Genomic DNA, 23,764 nt, shown 5'->3' on the forward strand with positions numbered 1-23,764 from the left:
AGGACAGCAAGGTAATGTAAGAGTGTTTTTTTGTAAGTTCTGTCAGCAAGCACACAGCAGGAACACAGCTACAGCCATCTAACTGAAGTAATTTATATCCTATTTTTAATTGTGTGCGTGCATGGGTATATGGGCAAGAGGTGCCGGATCCCCAGAGTTGGAGTCTCAGGTGGGTATGAGCCACTTCATGATGCCGGTGCTGGGAACTGAACTGGGTTCCTCCACAGGAGCAGTAAGTGCTCTTAACCCCCAAGTCATCTCTCCAATCGTCCCCACTGATTGTTATTCTCCGCAGAGGAAATGAGTCAGTTCAAACCAAATTAAAGCATAAAAACAGGTTAGTGAGGGCAGCTCTCAGGTAGACTCGGACCTCACAGGAGGGGGTCAAGGAAAGTCTCCATGCAGAGAGAGACAGAGAGGCAGAGTGGGGTAGAGAAAGAAAGCACACACACACACACACACACACACACACACACAGAGAGAGAGAGAGAGAGAGAGAGAGAGAGAGAGAGAGAGAGAGAGAGGTCTGAATTTTATAGTGAAGAGCCTCTGGGGGAGAGGAAGGCCATCCCTGGGCTGGAAAGTTCAGGGGAGAGCAAGGCATGCCATTCATGCCCTGTAACAGGTAGGGAGTGAGGGATGCTGGGAGAACCTGGAGGCCAGGTTGGCTTTAGTTATATTGGACCTCAGCTGCTTGTCCCGGGTCTGAAGCCTTACACCTGCATATTCCAGTTGCTTGAATTTCTCTTTAATTCTTTAAAATCTACACTGGGTTGCAGGTGGCTTGTCTCCTTTTGTTTGCTGCCTTTCTCCACCAAAGCCAGTCTGTGTGTCCACAGGTAAGGCAAATGCAAGTTTTGAGGGCAAATTCCAGCAGTCATGGATTTTGGACATAGTGTAAGCCTACGGAGGAAAGGAATAGCTGCTTCACATTTATCCTTGATTTCCAAAGGAGCTGACACTGGGGCAGAAGAAACTTCTGTTTCTGAGAGATGAGACTTGGCTCATTCAAGCCTTGACCTTCTTAGGAATCTATCTTCCTAAGGCCTTAAACTAAACAGCGGGAATGAGGGAAGATAGCGGCCTTCAGGATGCATGCAGGGACAGTCTGATCTCTCTCTCTCTTCCCTCCTCCCTGCTCCCCCCTCCCCTCCCTCCTGGAGTTCTCACCATCACACCAGCCTCATTTCCTCACCTGCACCTGCTTCTTCCTGAGCAGCAGGGATGATGGGGCCCTCTTCTCAAACCTGCTTCACAGGTCTCACTGCCACAGCTACTTACGTTACAGGTGAAAAAAAAATGTGTTTCCAAAGAGCATAACATCAGCCTTTGACCAGTTACTCAGCAATGTGAAAGCCTTTGGCATCAAGTGAGAAAAGTCTTTAGCCTCTAGAAATGTGTGCTTTCCAAACACAAGTTTCATCTTTGTCTTCTCGCCATACTTTTTGGCTGGGACTAAGAAGGGATGTGACCTTATAGAGCCACCAAGATGCAGGTCACACTTGAATGTGAAAACAACAAGCAGTGCTAGTTAACAGAACTGACTCCTCATTTCTTAAACATAGAACCCCAGGCACTTAGGAGGTGAAGGCAGGGGAAAATGGTTAGTTAAAGGCTAGCCTGGGATGCACACACACCCTCTCTCGACAAGCAAACAAGAAAGACACTGCATTCTGGCCTAGAAACTGAGTGAGTATCAAGTACCTGAAAGGTATCTGTGAAAGGTAGTTAACCCTTTCTCATACTTGACTAAATTCCACTGGCCCACAGAGACCCCAATGGGAAAGAAATCTTTCCTTCCAGCTTTAGAACTGAATTTATATGTTGATACAAATGTCGATTCTTCGAAAGCCTTTTGGGTTTATTATCTTTAAAAAATCAAGTTCTAAGAACAAGTCTTATAAACAGTAAAAAAAAAAAAATTAGGACAATTTACCCTATTCTGATCACTATGTTACTGCTCATATTTGAAGTCATTGAGCTAATTTATTTATTTATGTTCTGATAAATATTAAAGCACATATGCTTTTAAAAATAGAAAGTCAGCAGTGATTATTTTGGTTACAGCCCCACTGGCACATTTTTTTTTCCGCTCAGTTGTTTATTTCTGTATCACTTCCTCAGTGTTACATGGGGACACGTCAGTTCCCATCCACTCTTTCCTGACTGTCACCTGCCTGCCTTCTCCAATTTCACGAGTGGCTGACTCAGGCCACTGCTGATCTTCCTTGAAATGTAGCTTCGGCAGACATTTCATGTTGCTATTTTTATGAGACAAACCAGCCCACAAATAATAAACACCGACCTGCTTATTCCACACAGGGAGGTGAGTAGGACAGAGGAAAGGAGGAAGGGTAGCCTGTGCTGGGCGAGGGAGGTGCCGCTAGTCTGTGACTCCTAAGAAATTGAGCCATTGATCACCCAGGCACTCAGGGAATAGTGGAAAAGGCTGAAAGCGGGAGATTTATTTCCGACATCTGTTCTACAGCAGGAAAAACCAGCACTAAGGTTTTCACACATTGCTCGCTCCTCTGTTCCTTCATTTATCCAAGCCCAACCACTGAGCACGCACGGAGAGCAGGGGCGAAGACATCACCGAGTGTACCTCCCGCTCTGCAGTTCTAACCCCCCGTAGAAGAATAACACGCGAACTTCCACAACGGGCAGACCTCCACGGCACAGGAAGCCGAGGGCCTCCTGGTGTCCTTGCCCTCTGTGAACGCCATCTTCTTCAAAATGCTAGCAGGCCTCAGCAGGCTGGCCAGGGCACGTGGGGCAGAGCTGCAGCCCGAGTTCCCCCGCTGAGCAACAGTCCTGTTGTCTGATTAGCAGATGGGATTGCAGAGATAATCTTTGTACGGGTAACGGGCCCTAAAGTGTTACACAGTTATTTTATTTGGACGTGGGAGAATTCATATTTTTACAAATATCTCCCACCTTTATCCCAATATTAATCATTTTAATAGTCAAGGTCAACCTGATTCTCTTCAGCTAAAAGGGCACAGTTGATGATTGGTGAGTCAGGAGCAGCTCTGAGATTTTGAGGTCAGGGAGTGTGTTCGGTAAGGGAATTCGGCTGTAGGTGACCTACACACGTCGTAGGTGACCTATACTCCTAGTAGGTGCCTATACACCTGAGCCCCTTTATTTTAAAAATACACATTTACCTGAAATCCTAAAGTCACTGAGCTACATTAGCATAGGTCACCAAATCATAGGAAGCTTACTGCTGATTTCAGAGTTGACGCTGACTTGAGCATTTGGTGCTTTGAAATATTTACTGGTCCAATTGGAAAAGCTGAAAAGTCGGACCACAATTTCTGATGAGATAAAGACAATTCACAAAGGTCCCTGTCAAAAACCATTGTTTTTTCCTTGGGAGGAAGAGCCCTACAGAGCCTGCTTGCTTGGCTCTGCAGATGAATTTGGTGTGACAGCTATAGAACTGCATTAACCAAGAAAGCCCAGCAGTCATGGGGAAATTCTTGAGGTTGGTGAGCTCCCTTAGATAAAAAACATGCAGGTCTGCTTATTATTCATCCATAAAATTGCCCAGAAAAAAAAGGTTATGATGATTATATTTACATACGGTCAATGGAAAAGACTCCTATTGGTCTATCTGGTTGCTTTCCCCTTCTCTCCTTCCTCGTTTGAAACATAAAATCTGCTATAGCAAGCGGCTCTCACTCATCCATAGGGTTGAGCCCCTACAGAATTGAGCGGACAAGGAATGGAGTGAACTAGTGAAAACTTGCCCTGCAGAAGAAGGCAGATCCAGCGGATAGAGTTGGTGGCGACCGCTGACTTCCTGGTCCGCAGCCGCCCTTCTCGTGGTGCCCTTATCCACGTGGTGGAAGGCTACATAGGTCTCTGGTTTCTCTTTCCCATAACCTACTTCTCTGACACCCTTGTTCCTCTGTCCCATCTCCTACCCCCCCCCTTTTGAGACAGATTCTTACTGTTTAACTCTAATTATTATTAGAGCTAATACCTAATTATTCTCCTACCTCAGATAAGTTATGGGATCATAGTCATGTGCCACAATGACTGGCCTTGGGGGTCTCTCTCTTTTCTCTCTCTCTCTCTCTGTGTTTGTATGCATATGCTATTTGTATGTGTGCGTGCATGTTGTGTGTTGGTATGTGCAATGCACTGGCGTGGAGGCTGGAAAGGACACTTGATGTCCTCCTCATTCCCCTGAGGTAGTTTTTCTCACCAAATCTGGAGCTGGATATAGTGGTCTTTTTAAAAAGAGGACTCTGTTCTCATGATCTGATCAATTTCCATTCTTTGACCTTAGAAATGCTACCTTGTGCTAACACAATAAAAAAACTGTGACATAAGAAACATAGAACGGCAATCTTTTAAGTTTCAAAGAAAATATAAATGTCAAGGAGACCTCACGCTGAAGTCAGTCTGACCAGGGCACAGCGCGTATTCACTCTGGGGAAGAGGAAAGAACAGGCAGAATCAGTCCTGTGAGTACACTGGGTAACACCGAGGCTGGCAGCCTGCCTTGCACAGGGCACACTGCACAGGCAGGCTGCACAGCTCACTTCTGGCCATTGCTCTCAGATGCACAGCCCAGGCTCATGTGGTCAGCTAGAAATGAGCATTGGAGAGAGATGCTCTCCAAAGGGAAGGAGTGACAGAGCTTTGCTCTCAGGAGAGAAGTGCCATGGAGGGTAGTGGTGTGGGCACAGGGGTACCCAGGGAGGCAAAAGAACATAAGGGGTTTAAAGAGAAAACGGGGAAGATTCCAGAGATTATCTGTTAGTCAGGGTTCTCCGGAGGAACAGAACTGATGCAGTGAGGATGGACTGAGAGAGTTGACTGGGTTGGCTTACACGATATGGTCGGAGCAGTCCACAGTGGCTGCCTGCACCAGGCAGGCTGACAGTCTGGTAGTTGCTCCATCCACAGGCCTGGCTGCTTCAGCAGTCTCCATCTGGCACCCAAACCTGGAAAATTCTGGAGAGCTGCTGGTCTTCAGACCACACAGTAGAAGCTTGGAGAATATGGTTCTCATAGCAGAGAAAGAATTGTGACCATCATCATCATCATCATCATCAGCAGCAGCAGCAGTGTAGATGAACTCACCTGTTAGAGTAAAGAGCAATAGGAAAAACCCAAAGATTTCTTCTTCAGGGCCTTCATCTGGTTCCCTATCAGAAGGTGCCACCCACACGTAGCACGAGTCTTCCCACCTCAGCTGACAACCAGGACGGTGCCCCACAGACTCACGCGCATGCTAACCTGCTCTAAATAATTCCTCATTAAGACTCCTTCCAGATGACTGTGTCAAGTCGACAGTTAAAACTGACTAGCACAAGTTGTTTTGTAACAATTGTTGTTGGTGTAAGGATCAGTGACAAGGGTGACATCAGTCCAGGGATGAAAGGCGGCTCCTGGCAAAGCCGGCCTTTCTGTAAGCTCGCAGCTCATTGTGAAAGTCTGCGGTGGTCCTTGTGTGAGCTTGTGGTATGGCAGTCTTCTTTGATAGCTCTTTTGTCAGGGGTTAGGTGTGCGTGAAGTGTCCCTGATGGCCGCTTTCACTCCATTTTGTTTTTGGTTTGGTTTAAATGACTCCGTTTTTGTTCTGACAAAGTCTCACTGTTCTATGCGATCTTGCTGTCATGCTAGGTTTCTTTGGTAGTTTAGTTCTCTCAGAGAGCCGTCTTCCCTCCCTTGTTTCCAGTTGTTGGTGACTACCGTGTTATCCCCACAGGCAGTGAACCAGACCTGTGGTTGAAGCAACACCCAGACAGGACTGTGTGATGCTGGCATGTGACCATCAAAATCCAAGCAGCATCGGACCCCAAAAGACCAGAGACACAGACAAATATGTGTTGGAAATTGGCCTGATGCTAATTACTGGCCCCGAGGATCTGATTGCTGCCTGCCGGATACACCCATCCTTGTTTGTGAAAACCCGCCTAAGACATACCTGGCTGGTTGATTAAACAGCCTATGCCTGGGCAGGGCAGAATGGGGTAGGCGTAGCTAGGGTTCCCAGGCTGTTGAGGAGAATCACTGGAGAAAGATGGAGAGGAAAAGAGGAAGAAGAAGGAGGATGCTACCATGGGTTAGCGTGGAGAAAAAAAATCATGTGGGACTGGAGAAAGGACTCCAGATGGTGGCGCGGAAAGGCCCAGATAAAGAATAAAAGCAAGTGCCATGGGATTACGGATGAAAGGTAGACCAATGAAGAGCATTAAAGTGAATGGCACTGTATGGGGCTAGGGGATGGATGGTGAGGATATTGAGACCATGTAAATGATATAGGTGCCCAACCCAAGGTAAATAAGGCAATTATAAATCTAACAGGTGTCTGTGTCGTATTATTTGTGATAGTGGGTTAGATAATACCTCCATGATAATCATAGGGCAAAAAACAAATAATACATAGTCCACACTCATCGTTTTTTAATTTACTGCAACAGATATGGCAGGTGGCACGTGTGCTTGGTTCAGAAGTGGCTCCCGTCATGGAGGCAAATTCTGTAAGGCGAGGAAGACTTCAGGTGGCTTCTCTACATTCCTCCCTGGGGCAGCGTGGGACGCTCAGGCCGATACTGAACAGTCTGCGGCCGTTTAAGCTGCAGTTACACAGGACTGTGTGCATCCTTCCCTAGGCTCCCCGTACCTCTTCCTTGACTAGGAATTGAAGCCAGTGCATAGGGAAAAGCTAGTCAATTACTTGAAATCAGGAATCTTTCTTCTAAGAACTGAAGTGGACATTTATGTAATTTTATAAATACAACAAAAATGTCTTATCGTTCTGACTATACTATAGCCAGCCTGACAGGAGAGGAGATATTTTAAAGAGTACGCTTGTACCATCAGACTCTTGAACAAGGAGATTCCAACAAGTTCAATTTTCGGAAGACTCTCACGTTGGGGGAAAGGAAAGGATGACACCCTCAAGGCAGCCAGAGGAGGAATTTGACTCCTGGGAACTGGTCTCACGAAGTTCTGACCACTTGTCAGACTGACTTTCAGGATAGACTGGAGCCAAGGCAGTGGGAGGGCAGGGCCGGCCGTTGCCAGAGCGACTTTGCTGTGCACACCTCTCCTTCGCTAAACCTCACGTTAGTCTCCTGAAGACAGACCGCTTTGTTCTTCCCCCCAGTGCGGCCATGCTGAATAACTCTGTCCTTGCCTTCCATTCACCGTTCCTTGGTGGCTTGTGTGTGTGTATACTTGTGTGTGTACCTATGTATATGTGTGCCACCCAGAGGCAACAGTGGGCGTTTCCCTCAATAGATCTGTACATTATTTTTTGTTTGTTTTTGAGGCAGGGTCTCACTGTGTAGTCCTGTGGCCCAGAACTTGTGGACCATGTAACGCACAAACATCCACCTGCCTCTGCCTCCCAAGTGCTAGGATTAAAGCTGTGCACCACCACGTCGTTCTTCAGCTTTACATGATGATGATGGTGGTGGTGGTGGTGTTGGTGGCAGCGGTGGTGGTGATTTTGAGGTCTCTCCCTGAACCTGGCGCTTAGCTGATGTTAGCCAAATATGTTAGATAATTTTAAAAATGTAAATTGTTATAGCATTTAATTAATTTAATTGCGATACTGTTGCAATCAATATATTTTAAGATCTTTATTAGGGAAAGATTCAAACTAAGGAAACATAATAGAAAAAAAGTAAGAAAACCTGGGCTGCTCTGGAAACCAACTGGGAATGTGGAATGGCTCCGCGCCACGCTGCAGCCTGCAGCTGTGGGATTTTAGACCATCGGTGGCCTCTGCTGCTGCTCCAGAGCAGTTGGAGTCTCTGGAACTTAAAGAAGTTCTAGAATGGGCACCACCTACTTACTTTTTACAAATAAAAACATTTCCACCCAAAAGGAGGAAAGAGGTTTATAGCCAAAGATACGCAGAAAATATACACACAAGCTCAGAACACAAAAAGAAGAGAGTTACAAGATCCAGGAGGCTCTGCCCAGGGCTATCTAATGCAATCAGCCTAAGCAGGGCTGGGAAGAGTCTCAGGGAGCTATTGGCGGTTGGGTTGCAGCTTTCCTGGTGCCGGCAGGGCTTTCAGTGATGCAGGGATGGAAGTGAGTCTCCCCACGGGCTGGAGTGAGAGAGCTAGCTGCTCAGGCTCCTGTATGTAACCCATTAAACTCACTCTTCCCCAGATTAGACTTGGGTCGAGTCTTTGCTCTGTCCACTGTGTCTCTTCTGGGTTGCACAGCCGTTTGTTCATTCACACCTCCCTGGGAAAGCCACCCAACAATGAATAAAGAAGGGAGAGAAAGCCTGCAGCTCCAGTGTGAGATTTTAGACTCCAGACTCAGTGGAGCTGGTGTTGGAGGCACAGCCCAGGCAGTAAGAGGTCATGGGAACAGAAACAAACGTGGCTATCGGATATTTCGGGTATTTGCGCTAAGACTAGTGGATGACTCAGGGGAGTACTGGGCGCCGCTAGATGATAAGGGAGATTCTGGTGAGAGGGAGAGTGAGCTCCAAACTGATGGCTCAGAGGATGAGCCCTGTGACTCAGAGCACAGTAGTCACACACACCCACAGAATGCCAGGCAGGCTCTACTGCAGATTGCAGCTGCACCGCAGGACAGGTCTCCTCCTGGGGCACCTCTTTTGCTATGTCAAAACCATGGTGTCCTTAACTATAAATGGGGAAAGCAGCAATGTTGGTCCTACAGGACTGTCCTTTGTAGCAGGTGCCAATAATTATCTATCCTGTTCCCCTTCTCTTCATCCTCCTCTTTATCTCTTCCTCCTCTGCCTTGTCCTCTGTTTTTCTTTTACTTCAACAGAACAAACTCTTCCATAAAACCAATAGCTCAAGCAGCTTTTCCTCAGGCTGGGTCCTACCGTGCACATCTTGTTTTGTCTTATCCAACTGGGTCGTCCTTGTTTCCTTTCCAAACTGGGCATGAGATGTACAAGCCAGACAAGATGACTTCTTGGACACACTGTTATAAAGAAGGATGAAAATTTCAACTGTTCTATTTTACCAGTAAGGACTCAGGAGCCAGATGCTGGGGTGAAAACCTGCTAGCTCAGAGAGGCGGAAAAAGTACCCAGGTGACCCTTTTCAGCTCAGGTCTGGACAGAAAAAAATCCAAAAGGCTCAGTTGTACAGCCCAACAGCCCAGAAGGAAAAGGCCAAAACCCCAAGGCTGAAGACTTGCTAGTTCAAAGCCCCAAAAGCCAGGGAGCTGAGGAGCTGAAGCCTAAGCTAAAGCCAGAGGTTGAGTCAAAAGCTCTTTCTTCTCCACACTGTCTTAAATACTCCTCAACTCAAAGTCCCTCTTACTCTTCAATCCTTGTCAGCTGGTTCCCTGCTCCACCTCTTGATCTACGGTTAACTTTATTAAATCTTGTGTACAGAAAACTCTTGGATTACAGGTGTGTTAGGGCTCAACCAAACCAAACAATAAACACGGTTTTCCAGTTCACAATTTTTGGAATCACAATGGGATCAAATATCCTGCAACTGGAACACGCCTTTTCTATGTTCACATCACTTATGGACACGTGATACCAAGAGCCACTCTAGCCACCATGAGGAAAACTAGTGGGTGAGCAGAGGATGCCACCCCAAAAAGGGAACAGGAACCCTAAGTTGTTGGGCAAAATCAGTGGTAGAAGGCACACTTGCTCTGAAGGTGAGCTGGGAACATGAGGGTGTAGACTGAAATATAATCTAGCCATTGTTTCTTCCTTTCCATCCCGATAGGAATTGAATCCTTGGCATTAGCAGGACAGTGGGGCGTAAGAAAGATACTTAAACAAGCAGTTCACATCGACGTCTCTTAAAATCAGCAGTGACTGGAATTTTATGAATAAGTATTTGGATCTCCTCTACTGCTGTGTCTGCAATTGTCATGGGCCCTAAGAGGCAAGTTAGTTTGGCTTGGGAAGTACAAATTGAGTCATAGGAAGAGAATTTAGTTCATTTTGAAATGCATTAAATTTCTACGGTGATAATTTAAAGTCCCTTTCCCTAGAGTTCACCTTTTGTGTAGAATGAGTCAGACAATGTGAATTTGCTCACAAAATTCCCTGCCATTTGGGACAGCAAATGAGAACAGGATACCTGGATTCCTCTCCTCAGGCCCCTCCCCCCTTCATTCTTGAGGGGTGGGGTAGAGGCTATTTGACTGACTTGATGGAACTGTTCGTAATTTATTAATTTATTAAGTCTTTGTCCAACTTAAGCTGAACCAACCTGTACTTGCTGAGGAGGGGAATGCTGCCCCATACTTGTGTTTGGATCTGCACAGAATGCAGCTCCGTATAAAGAATGCTTAGTAACCACAGGACACCTGAGTGACACCCAGAGGACATGTCATCTGTGTGTTGGGACCCTGGGAGAGCCGAACTCCTCCAGGCATTCACCATGGAGTAAAACCAACACAGCTTTCTCTGATTAGCTTAGGGAAACCAAGCATTTAAGCCTAACTTTGGAATTTTTATCTTAAAATTGGTGTCATTTAACTGTTCATTCGGAGTTAATGTGACTGTGATAAAAAAGAAATTCTGGAGACAATTGGGGTTGTGAGTTCTGCACCAATGTGAGAACTCAGCACCTCTGGGCTTCTGTTTTCCACTCATGAACTTGGACATAATAACTGCCTCTTTCTGTCATCCAGGATTGTTGGAAGGGGCTGGGAAGGGGAGGTTCTGTGGCTTGATTAGGCTTGGTACCCACAGAGACTCCTGCTGAGGTTTAGCCTTCAGCATGGTAGTGTCAGGAGGTAGGACTCAGTGGTAGTTACTCAGGTTATGAGTGCAACTCCAACGAACAGGGACTCTCACAAGAAGGTGAGACCCTAACCCTGAAGCTTCTAATCTAGTCCTTTTAAACCTCCAGAACCATGAGTCTAAAATGACCTCTTTTTATTAATTTACTCAGTCTTGGGTGTTGTTTTGTTACAATAGAAAATGGACCAAGACGCACTATTGGGACCAATAACTGCTTTGTTGCTGGAGGTTAGCTGACATGGTAGGCAAAGCTTTGGGCCTGAATAAGGGGAAGTTGTTGGGTGCAGGTTTATATTTTTAAACACCTACTTTGTTTAAGATCCTTAAATGCCTTTACCTGCCTTCCAACACCCCATCCCACCTTAGGTAGGTTAGTAGGGAACGGGGCTGTGGCCCTCTTTTATCTTCTTCCTGCTGATTAGGGTCCATGTCTCCTTAGTGGGATTACCAAACTCAGGAGACCAGCAGTCAGTCAGACAGCAAAGCAGCTGAAACACGTCAGCAGTGGAAAAATTCAGTAGAAATGGCTAGACTCCACCCAAATGGCACAAGTCTGCCAAAGCAGCAAAGCTCCACCAAAGCAGCCTGAGAAGTTCTTGGGAGCATTTTGCTCTCTGTGAAGGAGGATGCAAACTGCAACAATGCAAAAATATAGAGATGCAGAAAGCGTTGTCTTTGTCTGTGGGCTTCTATTTCACCCTTCTCATAGTCCACATGGGGATGTTTTGCAACTCAGAAAAACCATGCCCCTTGCACGAGGGAGGTTTCAGCTGACCAACATCTTTTACATTTTCACGGGGACTGTTTTCCCTAGGGGAAAAACATTCCCACACCCCATACCTGGGACCCAAACAAAAAAAAAAATATAATCATGTCACACAACTGAGTTTCTAAAGAAACCAGAAACTTCCACTTCAGTTGGGAGAGCAAAGAACCAGCTATTAGAAGCCTGTCCTGGAAATGGAGCATTGAGTGCAATTCCAAAGAGGTCTCTGAGAATAGAGAGACCGGGGATGTCTGATCTTGGAGATGACTTCAGTGACTTTGAAAAGATGCAGATAGAACTTGGGACAGTAAAGGGAATCCTGATGAGATCTCTTCCTAGGTAGCAAGCAGAGTGTCTTACTGGGAACTATGTGAAAGGCTGTCATTGTGATGCAGTGCAGGCCTTGTGTTCATGCCCTTGTGTTCAGGCCTTGTGGTTACTCTTCACTTGTGCTAAGATTCAAGAGCGAAGCAAATAATTACCTGAACGTGAAATGTATGGCTAACAGGAAGCCGAGCATTAGAGAAAGGAAAAGGTTCTCAGCCTGGCTGTGTCAGGAGGGAACATCCCTAAAAAGTGTCACCAATCCACAGGTCACTAAGAAGACTAGCACCCGCAGGGAGCCAGGCAGTTGTCACCAAGAGACCCTGGGTGCACCTGGGTGCTCAACCTTGGCAGTGTCCATGCACACACCATATTAGCCTGCAGATTGTACCTACCACTCAAGCCCTGGGCGTGAAGACCTCATCTAGATTCCCAAGGCTGCATCTCAACAGTGTGAGGTCTGGTTGGAAGCCCGCCTCCCATCCCCACATCTCCCATAGGACTTGCTTTGGCAGAAACTCCATCTCGCATCTCCATACCTTTCTACCTGCACTCCCAGGCATTTTGATCCTGGATTTCCAAGCACCTGGTACTGTAAGCCAAAAACGAATCTACTTCCTGCTAGAGGCAGGTGGGGAAAACTAAAGATTGATTCACAGAGCCAGGTCCCCTGTTCGGCATCCCTCTCCCTTCCTCTTGCTTCCCTCTCCTGCATGGCTGGGGTTGAATTTAGGATCTTACACATTGTGGGAATGTGCTCCACCTCTTGTGCCACAGCCCAACCTCTCCCTTGTTCTTAGAGCCTCCTCCAGTAAGGTCGCAGCCAGTGTTTCTCTTACAAAGAGGAATACATGAAAACAACGGCGAAAGACAAAAACCCCACAAAAACAAACAAAAGGCAATGACCAAGCAAGACCAGGAAAAACTCCTTTAGATGTGTTTCAACTCATGCTTTCTAAAATTGACATACAAATTAAATAGTAGGTTTTATTTGTTTGTTTGGTTTGGCTTGAAAATGCAAAGACATTTTCCCAGGAAGTAGAGCGTGGTTTATCAGGATTCCACTGGATTCAATCGATCGTCTATCTTGTTTATCACAAGAGATACTTCAGTTTCTTACCAGCTTCAGCATTTCTTAATGGGCTTCTTTTTCAAGGGTGGGCCCCTCGCTGCACTGGCCAGCCCTGTTTGTGCCCCGCTGATATGCCTGCAGAGCTCAGAGGCAGTTCTGTGCTAATATTCATCAAGCCAAAACGCAATGCTTCTACAAACCCAGCATTCCACAGTGAGGAGATTATCTCCTGAAAGGCTTTAAAGTCCAACAGATAAACTACAAATGGCTGGACAGCACGAACGCTCAGGAGCGTAAGAGGCACAGATAGTCCCTGGATAGTCCATCATCATTCATCTTGGCTGTGGGTCACATGACGGACTCGGATCGCATGAACCGCCCTTCTCAGCTGTTCCCGAGGTGGGTAGGGAGGCTGCTCTCTCAGCCTAACAATCAGTGGTAGACGAGATGGACATTTAATACGTGTTAAGAGGCTCTGAAAGAGCCACTCTTAGGGAAAAAAAAAAAAAACAAAAACGGGAAGAGATTTATTTCTAAATTCAACCAAGAAATAACCACCGTGCAACAGCTTTAAAATGGTATGAAAATGAGCTGTCAGTACTAGTTTCTCATTAAGATGCATTTCAGAATGCCTCCGATTGTTCTCTGGGCACTAATGAATCCATATTTAAAACCTGCACACAGAAGCATCTCTCCTGCTTCTGAGACAATCGCTGAAAAATGCACCAGTCTGTGGTTTGCCTAAATGGAGCACAGTTGTTACCAAGCTGCACAGCCTTTTTATCTGTACTAGCGCTGCAGGAAACCTCCCTTGCGTGTGTGACCTGAATACATACTACCCAGTGGAAAATTCCGGGAGTGCAGAGGCGCCCACAGCACCCAACAAATGCTGTGCTTGTCTGCTTCATCCCCCACCCTCCCCTCCCCTCCATCATCAAGCACAAGGCATTGCTAAAAAATTGTTTTCCAAATCACTGGGCCTCTTCATAGTTCTCTGTCACATTCACCTACCTACATTAATTCTTAAACAGCATCATTCAACTGCTATGATTCATCCCTGAAAAATGTAAATACCAAAGCAATTATGAAACTGTATTTTCCAATGGCACACACTTAAATGGGCAGCCCGGATGTCAAAGGCTGATGTTACAAAGTAGCCAAGCGAAAGAGGCTAACCCAGAGCTCACACTCCCGGACTGTAAGGACCCTCCAATGTAGTGACTCAGAAGCAGTTTGCCATTAGAACGTACAGAGTGGGAGGGTCGTCCATTTGCCCTCTCCCGTCTCAGCAGGACTCACAGGACAAGCGGCTAGGAGGCAAGAGAAAGGATGTGCCTGTAGCTTGTTGGAGAGAGATTCGGCGCCCAGTTAGGATGCTGTTCAGGATTAAAGGAAGACTTAGAAAGTCACTCTGAAGCACGGCTGTGGGGAACCGGTAGAGCGGGGCTGGAAGGATGGCTCAGTGGTTAAGAGCACTTGCTGCTGTGCTGCTCTTGAAGTTGACCCGGATTCTGTTCCCCGCACCCACAGGAGCCACACAACTGCCTGTAGCGCTAGATCCAGGGGGATCTGATGCCCAATTCTGGATTCTGCAGGCGCTGCATAGATGAGGTACACATAAAATAAAAACACATAAATCTTTTAAAACAATTTAAAGAGCTTTGAAGACGCAGCAATCCTTGTTATCCGTAAATCAACTATGCCTGCCTCGCCCTGCTTCCTGCTTTGGCTTCATTCTTATAGACATGCTCACTCCTAACTCTCCCCTACACTCCCCTCGTTCAAGTCTCTCTGAATGAACATTTGTTTGTTTGTTTATTACACATACAGTGTTCTTCCTGGACACCTGAGGAGGGCACCGGATCTCATTATATATATAGATAGCTGTGAGCCACCATCTGCTTGCTGGGACCTCTGGAAGAGCAGCTAGTGCTCTTAACCTCTGAGCCATCTCTCCAGCCCCCAGATACTAACTTTTAGTTCAATTGCTATGATTCATCAATGAAGAATGTAAGTACCGAAGCAATTATGAAACTGTATTTCCCAATGGCGCACACTGTCATAGTTTACGTGAAAAATTTCCCCCATAGTGTAGAAAGTGACAGAGCATGGCACCTGATGGTCCTGATGTCCACTCATGGGCATGCCCACCTGCACACACATGAGCACATGTGACACACACACACACACACACACACACACACACTTAAGCAATGCTTCTGTATATATAGGTGTCATCTCAACAGGTGAATAGACTCACGACCTGACAGCAGGTTTGATGCCGGCACTTATTTCCGCCTGAGCACACGCCGGACGCCGTGGCTTCTTCCGAGGAGCTGCCTGTCACGCAGCCTCAAGCGTCCAGGCAGCCGGTGCCTGATGGGAGGACGCCGTGTTTAACGGTCAGACTTCTGAGTCCCTAAGACACAGTTCCAAACACCTCCAAGATGTCCTCTGTGTACTACCTCCTGTGACAGTGCCTCTCCTGAAGTTCGGCTCCCTAAAATGATGAAAAGGCAACTGAACATCAGTTGGGAAGCAGGAACTCAGCTCAGGCTCAGTCAGGTGACTATCTGATAGTCACCAACACACCCATTGTACCCTGACGATGGCGTATGGGGCAGGATGCTGACAGCCTTTCCCTGACACGCATGTTCAGCTCTGCTGCCATATCCTCCAGAGACCCTTGAGTGGACCAATCTCTTACCTCTTTCCTAAAGTAAGACTTTTTCCTTAGCCATACTGATGTGATAACTAACCTCACAAGTTACAGTTTGGTCAGTGTCTTGGTTAGGGTTTTATTGCTGTTGAAGAGACGCCACGAGCAAGTGACTCTTATAAAGGAAAACGTTTAACTGGGCCTGGCTTACAGTTCAGAGGTTCAGCCCGTTATCACCATGGCTGCATACAGGAAGACATGGTGCTGGAGGAGGAGCAGAGAGTTCTCCATCTTGATCAGCAGGCAGCAAGGAAGTGAAGTAGCTTGAGCTTCTGAAACCTCAAAGTCCACCCCCTAGTGACAAACCTCCTCAAAGTCACACCCACTCCAGCAAGGCCACACCTCCTAACAGTGCCGCTCCCTGTAGGCCTGGTGGGGGGGCTTTTTCCTTCAGAGCCCCACAGTCTGTGGGCTAGTTCTGGAAGCCCGTGCCAACATGAAATGAAGCTCTCGTGGGCTGTATTAAAGAGGGGAAGAGGAGAGGCTGGATAGACACTGGGTTGTAACACAAGCCTGACCCTAAAGAAAGGAGAAAAGGAAGGACAGGAAGGGGCCTTGGGGTGGGAGCAGCCCTGGGGATCTGAAGACTGCAGGATTCAAGTTCAAGCCGGCCCTTGGGGCTGGAGACATGGTAAGAGTGCTCACTGCTCCTCCAAAGGACTGAGCAGCTCACAACTGCCTGTAACTCCAGCTCCAGGGTGGGTCTGACGCCCTCTCCTGGCCTCTTTGGGCACACACACACACAGACACGCGCATACATAAGTAATAACCAGCAGCCAGCTTTTTCTCTAAGGGGAATGGTTGCATATCTGGGTAACATGTTGATTTAAGATTTAGCCACCAGAGGCAATTTTGTTTCTAATGTATTGGAAAAATAGCATGTGGCATGACCTCCAAACACTTATAGTGTTTATCCTAATGGAGTTCTCTCCCTCTTTTTTTCCCCTCTTCCTTCTTCCCTTGACACACACACACACACACACACACTTTTTCATACTGATCTATTTTTTTTTTAAAGAATGAAAACCGTTTCCACAGCTCTCTGAAATGGGAATGGAAAAACAAACCGTGCTGCCTATGATTGCTGCATCATTCCAGTGGTGATTTCAGGAGTTTCCTGAGCCCTCCCGGCTTGAGAAAACACACCTGCACTTCTATTTATTTACTGACATTTTTGTTTTGCTTTGTTTTGAGACTTGGTCTCTCTATGTAGTCCTGGCTGTCCTGGAGCCGGCTTTGTAGACCACGCTGGCCTCAAACTCCCTGAGATCTGCCTGACTCCGCCTCCCGAGGGGGCTGGGATTAAAGGTGCTATGCCAGCCACACCTAGCTCACAGGCATGCTTCTTTATTTGGTGTTGTTTTTTTTTTTGTTTTTTTTTTTTTTTTTTTTTTTTTTTTTAAATACATGGATACAAGGTCAGGAAGAGGTGGAAGTAAAACAAACAAACAAAACTAGTCTCCAAAAATTGAGCCCAGAACTGTTGTCTGGTTTATCTTGAACCCCGAGAGAAATTTCTTAGCTCATTCATGACTCATTCCTCTTTCATTTGGGGTGCTTTTTCAAAAGTCTGTGAGGAGGTGTAATTTAATCACATTAAAAGACTTTGACTTAATGATTCCCCCTCCCCCCCATAGTATCAATGCTACATTATTGATCATTTTTTGGACATTATCCAGTATTTTCCATGATGATTTTTTTTTTTTTTTTAGAATTTGTTTTCAATGACTTGTTCTAAATTGAAAAAAAAATCTGTCTGGAAAAAAACGCTGAAAAAGATTTTAAGCTTTTATTTTAAATCGAGGGAGTGGTTACTCTTTGCAATAAAGGAAAGAGTCAGGCATCATTTGTGTCAAGTTCACAAACCATGAGGCATCTAGAATAGTAATTAATGATAAGAAAAATAACTGGAACCTGTAAAGAAGAGAACTTTGTTTTTCACAATGGATTGTTCTAATTTTATGGAAAAATTGCAAATAAACAATCAATCATAACAACTCATGGGATGGGTTTTAAATGTCCTTTGATTCTTTGCGATTATTCTAGCACTGTGGTTATTTTATTGATTAAGCCTAGAAAACAAAAGAATATGCATAAAAATAGATATAACGAGAGAAAATAAGAACAATTCTGGTGTTCAGTTAACTCCTAATAAGAGAGAGAGAGAGAGAGAGACAGAGACAGAGAGAGAAATTAAGTAGGGGCTTTTCTGTGTTCAACAATATGGAAAGCACACTACCTCTTAAGAGACCGAACACTCTGAGCCTCTGAGCATCACTCACTAGGAAGCCTCAGGAGCATCAACTCCCTTCCGGCTATGTCCACTTCCTGGCCCAGTGGCTGCCCTGGCAGAGGTAATGAAAGAGGCCATCCCCAGACCCAGAGCTCACTTAAGAAGGACGAAAGCGCTGAAAGGGAAGGGAAAGGAAACCCCCACACTGACCCTGCTTCAGGTCAGAGTCCTGAAGAGAAAGGAGGGGTAACTTTTCCGCTCTCTGGTATTTCTCCCTTCATCACTCGGCTCCCCACATTCCCCCCCAATGCTGCACCGTTCTCACGGCTGCCCCCCTGCTCACTCATTAGTAGGCTTTGCACCTGGATCGTGCTCCCCGGCTAAGGAGGTCACATCCTGGTGTCAGGGGATGATTTGCCTCTTTTTAAGTCTGAATCACTTCCTCTGGGTGTCTCAAAGATCCCAGGCTACCGGGAATTGCTGGGCTAGGAATTAAGATGATCTGGACTCTAGAAATTCTGGGAAACATCTACCGAAGCCTGGGTTTTCCCGTCTTCCACCTTGGATTTAGTCCAGTTTTGTAAAAGACCTCCAGCTCTTCCCTTGGTGTTCCGTCTGCCACTTAAACTTTATGGATGCTTTAAACTGGATTCCTGATAGAAGTGAATGTGCAGTATACACCAAAGCCATCCAAAATTAAATTCTGCAGTCCTAATTCCTACTCACTTATAGTAAAAATAAGTGCAAACAAAAAAACAGAAAACATTAAAACTCCTAATTGCACCATCCAAGAATTAATCAGTATTTATCTGATCAATGTTGGTAAGTGTGTTAGCAGGTCATGTGCAGGTGCACACGTGTGTATTTATATGTTATTTATGAATGCGTGGTATTTCAGTCTAAGCTGGACAGCGGGACTCAGGGATCCCGTCTCTGTCTCCTGAATGCTGAGATCACAGGCAGCTTCAGCGCCAGCCCAGCTTTTCTGCGGGGACTGGAGACCGGAGCTACAGACCTCATACTTGTGGTGAGCAAGCACGCCCGTTGAGCCGTCTCCCGTTGTGAGAATTTTCTTAAGTAGCTTTTCAGACTTTTTCTATACACATATCCATGTTTTCCTAATATTGCACACACACACACACACACACACACACACACACACACACACACACACAGGCTCCTATAACAAAATCTTATACTTAACCATCTTCCACATTTTCCACATCAGTGAATGTTTCTCTACAACATCTTCAGGGGCGGGATAAAGTGAGCCGCTCAGGTAGAGAGGTGTCGTAGCATATTTAAGCATCTTCTGCAGGGAGCAGGCTGTTTTCAGTGACGTAGCATTATAAGAAGCTCCGTCATAAACATCGCTATCTACCTACTCGTCTCCTCAGGACTAATGCTTGCCTTGTGGTAAATTACTAAACATAAAAACACTGCTTGGAGAAGAGAGCCTTGAAAATGCCTTTGAAGTGGAGCAACAGAAACGCTGTCTGGGGAGAACCTTGCTAGGAACGGCACCTGAGACTTTGAGAAACTTGAAGGAAAAGCATGATCAGAAAAGGTGTTGAACTCGTCCTGTTTCCCATGGACAATGAGGTAGCCGAAGAAATATTTGGTTCGCCTACAAAAGATGCATCTTCATGCTAAGGGCCAATGTGTGCCCACCGTGGCTGGAAAAACGTAGGCATGTCAGCGGTGCAGAGGGCATGTCAGGCCAGTGGGCTTTGTCCCGAGCCACCGGGACACGAGGTCCTACCCCATGGGCTCCCAACTCTCTTACTTCATCTCTTTCTTTCTTGTTGGTCAGGTAAGTTGTTTAAGCTCTGATACTACAGGCCTGGACAAATTCTCGCAAGCTGAGTACATTCGACTGAATATGTTTTACACACACACACACACACACACACCACCCACATTCACACACACAGTCACACACAGTCACATACAGCCTACATACACACACACACATTCACACACACACTCACACGTACACTCACACATGGTCACACTCACACAGTCTCTCTCTCTCTCTCTCTCTCATATACACACTCACACACATAACTCTCAGCACTTCAAAAACACTAGCGTGCATGCAGCGTAAAGAGCTTTGGTTAAAAGTGAAGACGTAGAGGAGCATTCTGATTTCCAGTTCCGCCTGTGAGGAGTGCAGACGTCATTCTTTCCTGCCCAAGCCAAAAGCTGCACAGACCCAAGACTGGTCTTCTGAAACCTATGAGAGAAGTGAGCGCACAGCACAAACTCCTGTCCTGAGGCTGGACAGAAGCTCGAGTTGCCAGAAGAGACCTGCATGGAGACCAGAGCCAGGTTAGAAAAACTGCAACTCTGGTGCATTGCAGGAGATGCAGGGTGGAGAGGTGTGAGGCTGGAAGGAGCCAAAGCAGGGGAAAGGGGGTTGCGAGTTGTACCTACGGGAGCACAGTCTAGTTCCATAAGAAATACCAAGAGGAAACTTTATGCTTTTAAGTCAGAGCATAGGGAACGGAGCCATTCTGGGTGCCTCCAAGGGCCGTTTTAGCAATGTCCTCCCTCAGAGGAAGACTACAAAAGAAGAGCCCCTCCATTAAAGATGCTCTACCATCCCAGCAGGAGAAGGAGGTGCATGGCTCAGACCCCTCCAGCATTCTGCTGGGAAAAGAGGACATCTAACTCCAGATTTGTAGCCACCCCACCTCAGTTGGAGGCTTGGGGATTCAGTACCACTTGTCAAGGTCATGGTCTAGAGGCCCAGGCTTGTTCACAGAACTCCAGGTCTCCTCTGACCACCACACTCTTAGTTAAGGTCTGAAGGGCCTTTGCACAGCTGTTCCATTAGCCCAGTACATCATGTTCAGAGAATAAAAACCACAAGGCATACCAAACGGTAAAGCGTGATTTGAAGAGACAGCAAGCATCAGAACTAGACAGAGCAGGGAGGTTGGACCTATTAGACTAGGAATGTAAAACAGCTAAAATTATTGTGTTAAGGCCTCTAATGGATAAAGCAGACAGCATACAGACATAGCTGGGTAATGCAGGCTTCAAAATAAAAAATCCCAGCAAAGAGCCAAGCACAAATTCCACAGAATGAAGAAGAAGAAGAAAAGGGAAAAAAGAAGAAGAAGAAGAAGAAGAAGAAGAAGAAGAAGAAGAAGAAGAAGAAGAGATCACTGTGACAGAAACAGAAATGAATAGTTCTGTTGAGATGGGCTTATTAGCCAACTGGACAGAGCCAAACAAAGTCTGAATCTGAGGACATATCAAGAGAAACTCCAATACTAAAAGACAAAAAAACAAAGGCGAAGAAAATTAAGAGGATATCTAAGAAAACTATGAACGACGCAATATACACACAAAACAGCGGACTGAGAAAAAAACAACAAAAAACTGAAGCAATGCTGAGTGAGACTCTACATCAGATACCGTGACTTTGTACAGTCTCTTTTGAAAACAATTTGCTTGGAAATGTATATTGTGTCAGTCTCAAGGACATAAATCTTGTGAATTTGGAGAAAATAAAATGGAATGAATCCAATCCCTACCCAAAAGCAAGGCACAGAGACATGCCAGACATATGCAAATGATGAGAAAAAATGAAGATGAAAAAAATTATTATTGAAAGAGAAAAGCATCCACACCTTACCTATAAATAAAAAAGGCAAGGATATATTGACTTCTCCATGCATGCAAGAAGTGAAGTGAATTATTTCAAGTGTTGATAGTGAAAAATAACATTAGCTTAAAATTTTGTATCATTCAAAATCATCTCCTAAGAAAGTAGTAAGAAATGAAGGCCTCATGAACAAACCAAATTTGAAAATATGTTGTCTGTAGACCTGACTCGAGAAATGTTATATGAAGTTCTTTGGGAACTTGTCTGGTATTCAGGAAGCCCTTGGCTCCATCCCCCAATAGCACACAAACTGGTCATGGCAGCACACTCTACAATCATTCCCAGCACTTGGGAGGTAAGATCAGAATCTTGAGGCCAGTTACAAGGCAAGTTGGAGGCTAGCCTGGGCTACCCAAGACCCTAATCTCCCATGTTGGGGAGGTATTGAGATAAAAGAAAAAATAAATGTTATAGGTTAGAAATATATACATATGTAAAGGAAGAGCACGAATAAAAGATTAAGTGAAGGCAAAACCAAAACATTTTTTTAAATTTTACTTTAAAAAATATTGTACTGTTTTTAATTGTTGTAATATTAACCATTTGAAATCATAACAAGTATGCATTTGATTATGTATACGCCATATATGTGCTTATGGCTACAGAGTGCTTATGAATAAGTGAAATGAACTACAAACATGATTTAAGGGCAGAGGGAGGAATCAATATTCTTTTGTTATATATAAAGTCATCAAATATCATGACGTAGTATAGTCTTACTTGAAAATGGACTTGTCTACTTGGAAATGTATATTGTGTACTCCAAAGCACATAGTTAAAGGGTATAAGGAAGGGGGTATTATAAAATGATATGCTAAGAAAAGAGAGAAAATATATTTATGTAAAATGAGCGGTTAAAACGCAGTACCGGGAAAGACCGCTGGTAATTCCATCCCCCAGAAGTCAGAGAGAGGCAGAAGGGTTGCTGCAGGTTCCAGGCTAAAAAGCATTTTAAATCCACAATAAATGAAATCAAGTAAAAGTTAAAAACGGGAACAAAATTTGAGTAACAGGCAGAAAACAGTCATGAACACGGTAAACACAGACTCAGCCTTTTCAGGGGTATGCGAGGTCAGCGTATACCTATTTCAGAAGATACCTATTAAAACACTGGCAACTGGGGGGGGGGGGGCGGACGACACAGAAAGAACCTGTCGACTTGTGAGTAAATGGTGGTGGAGGGGCTGGGGGAGAGATCGGGGTGGAGCCAAAACCACATTGTCTACAAGTACAAGGTTCTCAGATGAAAGGTCGCTCTTTCAGAGAGGGCGGAAAGGTAGTTATGGGAGGAGCTGGGGGAAGAGAGTGAAGACGTTAAAAACACACTCCAAGGAATCCTCAAAGAATAAAGATATTGTTTAAAATAAGAAACAGACACTGCAGCTAGCGTCACGGTCAACAGGGAGAAACCAGAAGCTTTCCCACTCACTGAGGAGTGAGGAAAGGACTTCCCAGCTCGCACACTCTTTGCACTGGAGGCTTCGGTAGCTCACTGGGACAGCGGTGCTAGAAAGGGAAAAAACAAAACAAAACAAAACAAACAAAAAACCCCACCCATTCACAGATGACATAGCACCCACATAGAAAATTCAAGGCGTGGGGACGGTAAGTCAGCGGAAGAAGTTTGCTTATACAAATAGGACCACAGATTCAATCCCCAGCACAAACAGACAAAAACCACCAGCCAAAGCAAGGCAAAAGGAGGAGGAGATTGGGGAAAAGGAAACAAAACAAAACAAAACAAAACAAAACAAAACAAACCAGATAATCCCAAAAGGGACTTTTCTGTCTTCCTCAGAGAAGGCTTAAGGGATGTTAACAACCCTAACATCCCCATATTGAGAGTGAGATCCTGTTAATCAAGCATTTTCTAAAGCCAGCACTTCCTAATCAACTAAATGAGCAAGGGGAGCCAATGAGCTTGTAACTGAGAATGTGCAGAATTGCCAAGAACAGGCCTAGGTGTTTGTGGTGGTCTGGATAAGAATGGTCCCCATAGGCTCACGTATTTGGATGCTTGGTCACCAGGCAGTGGAGCTCTTTGATAGGATTAGAAGGACTAGGAGGTGTGGCCTTGTTAGAGAAAATGCGTTGCTGTGGGTTGGCTAGGATCTCTCTCTCTCTCTCTCTCTCTCTCTCTCTCTCTCTCTCTCTCTCTCTCTCTCTCTCTCTGTGTGTGTGTGTGTGTGTGTGTATGTGTGTCAAAGCTCCTATCCTCCCAGACCTGCTC

This window comes from Meriones unguiculatus, chromosome 8, assembly GCF_030254825.1.
Source record: "Meriones unguiculatus strain TT.TT164.6M chromosome 8, Bangor_MerUng_6.1, whole genome shotgun sequence".
In the NCBI taxonomy this organism is placed as follows: domain Eukaryota; kingdom Metazoa; phylum Chordata; class Mammalia; order Rodentia; family Muridae; genus Meriones; species Meriones unguiculatus.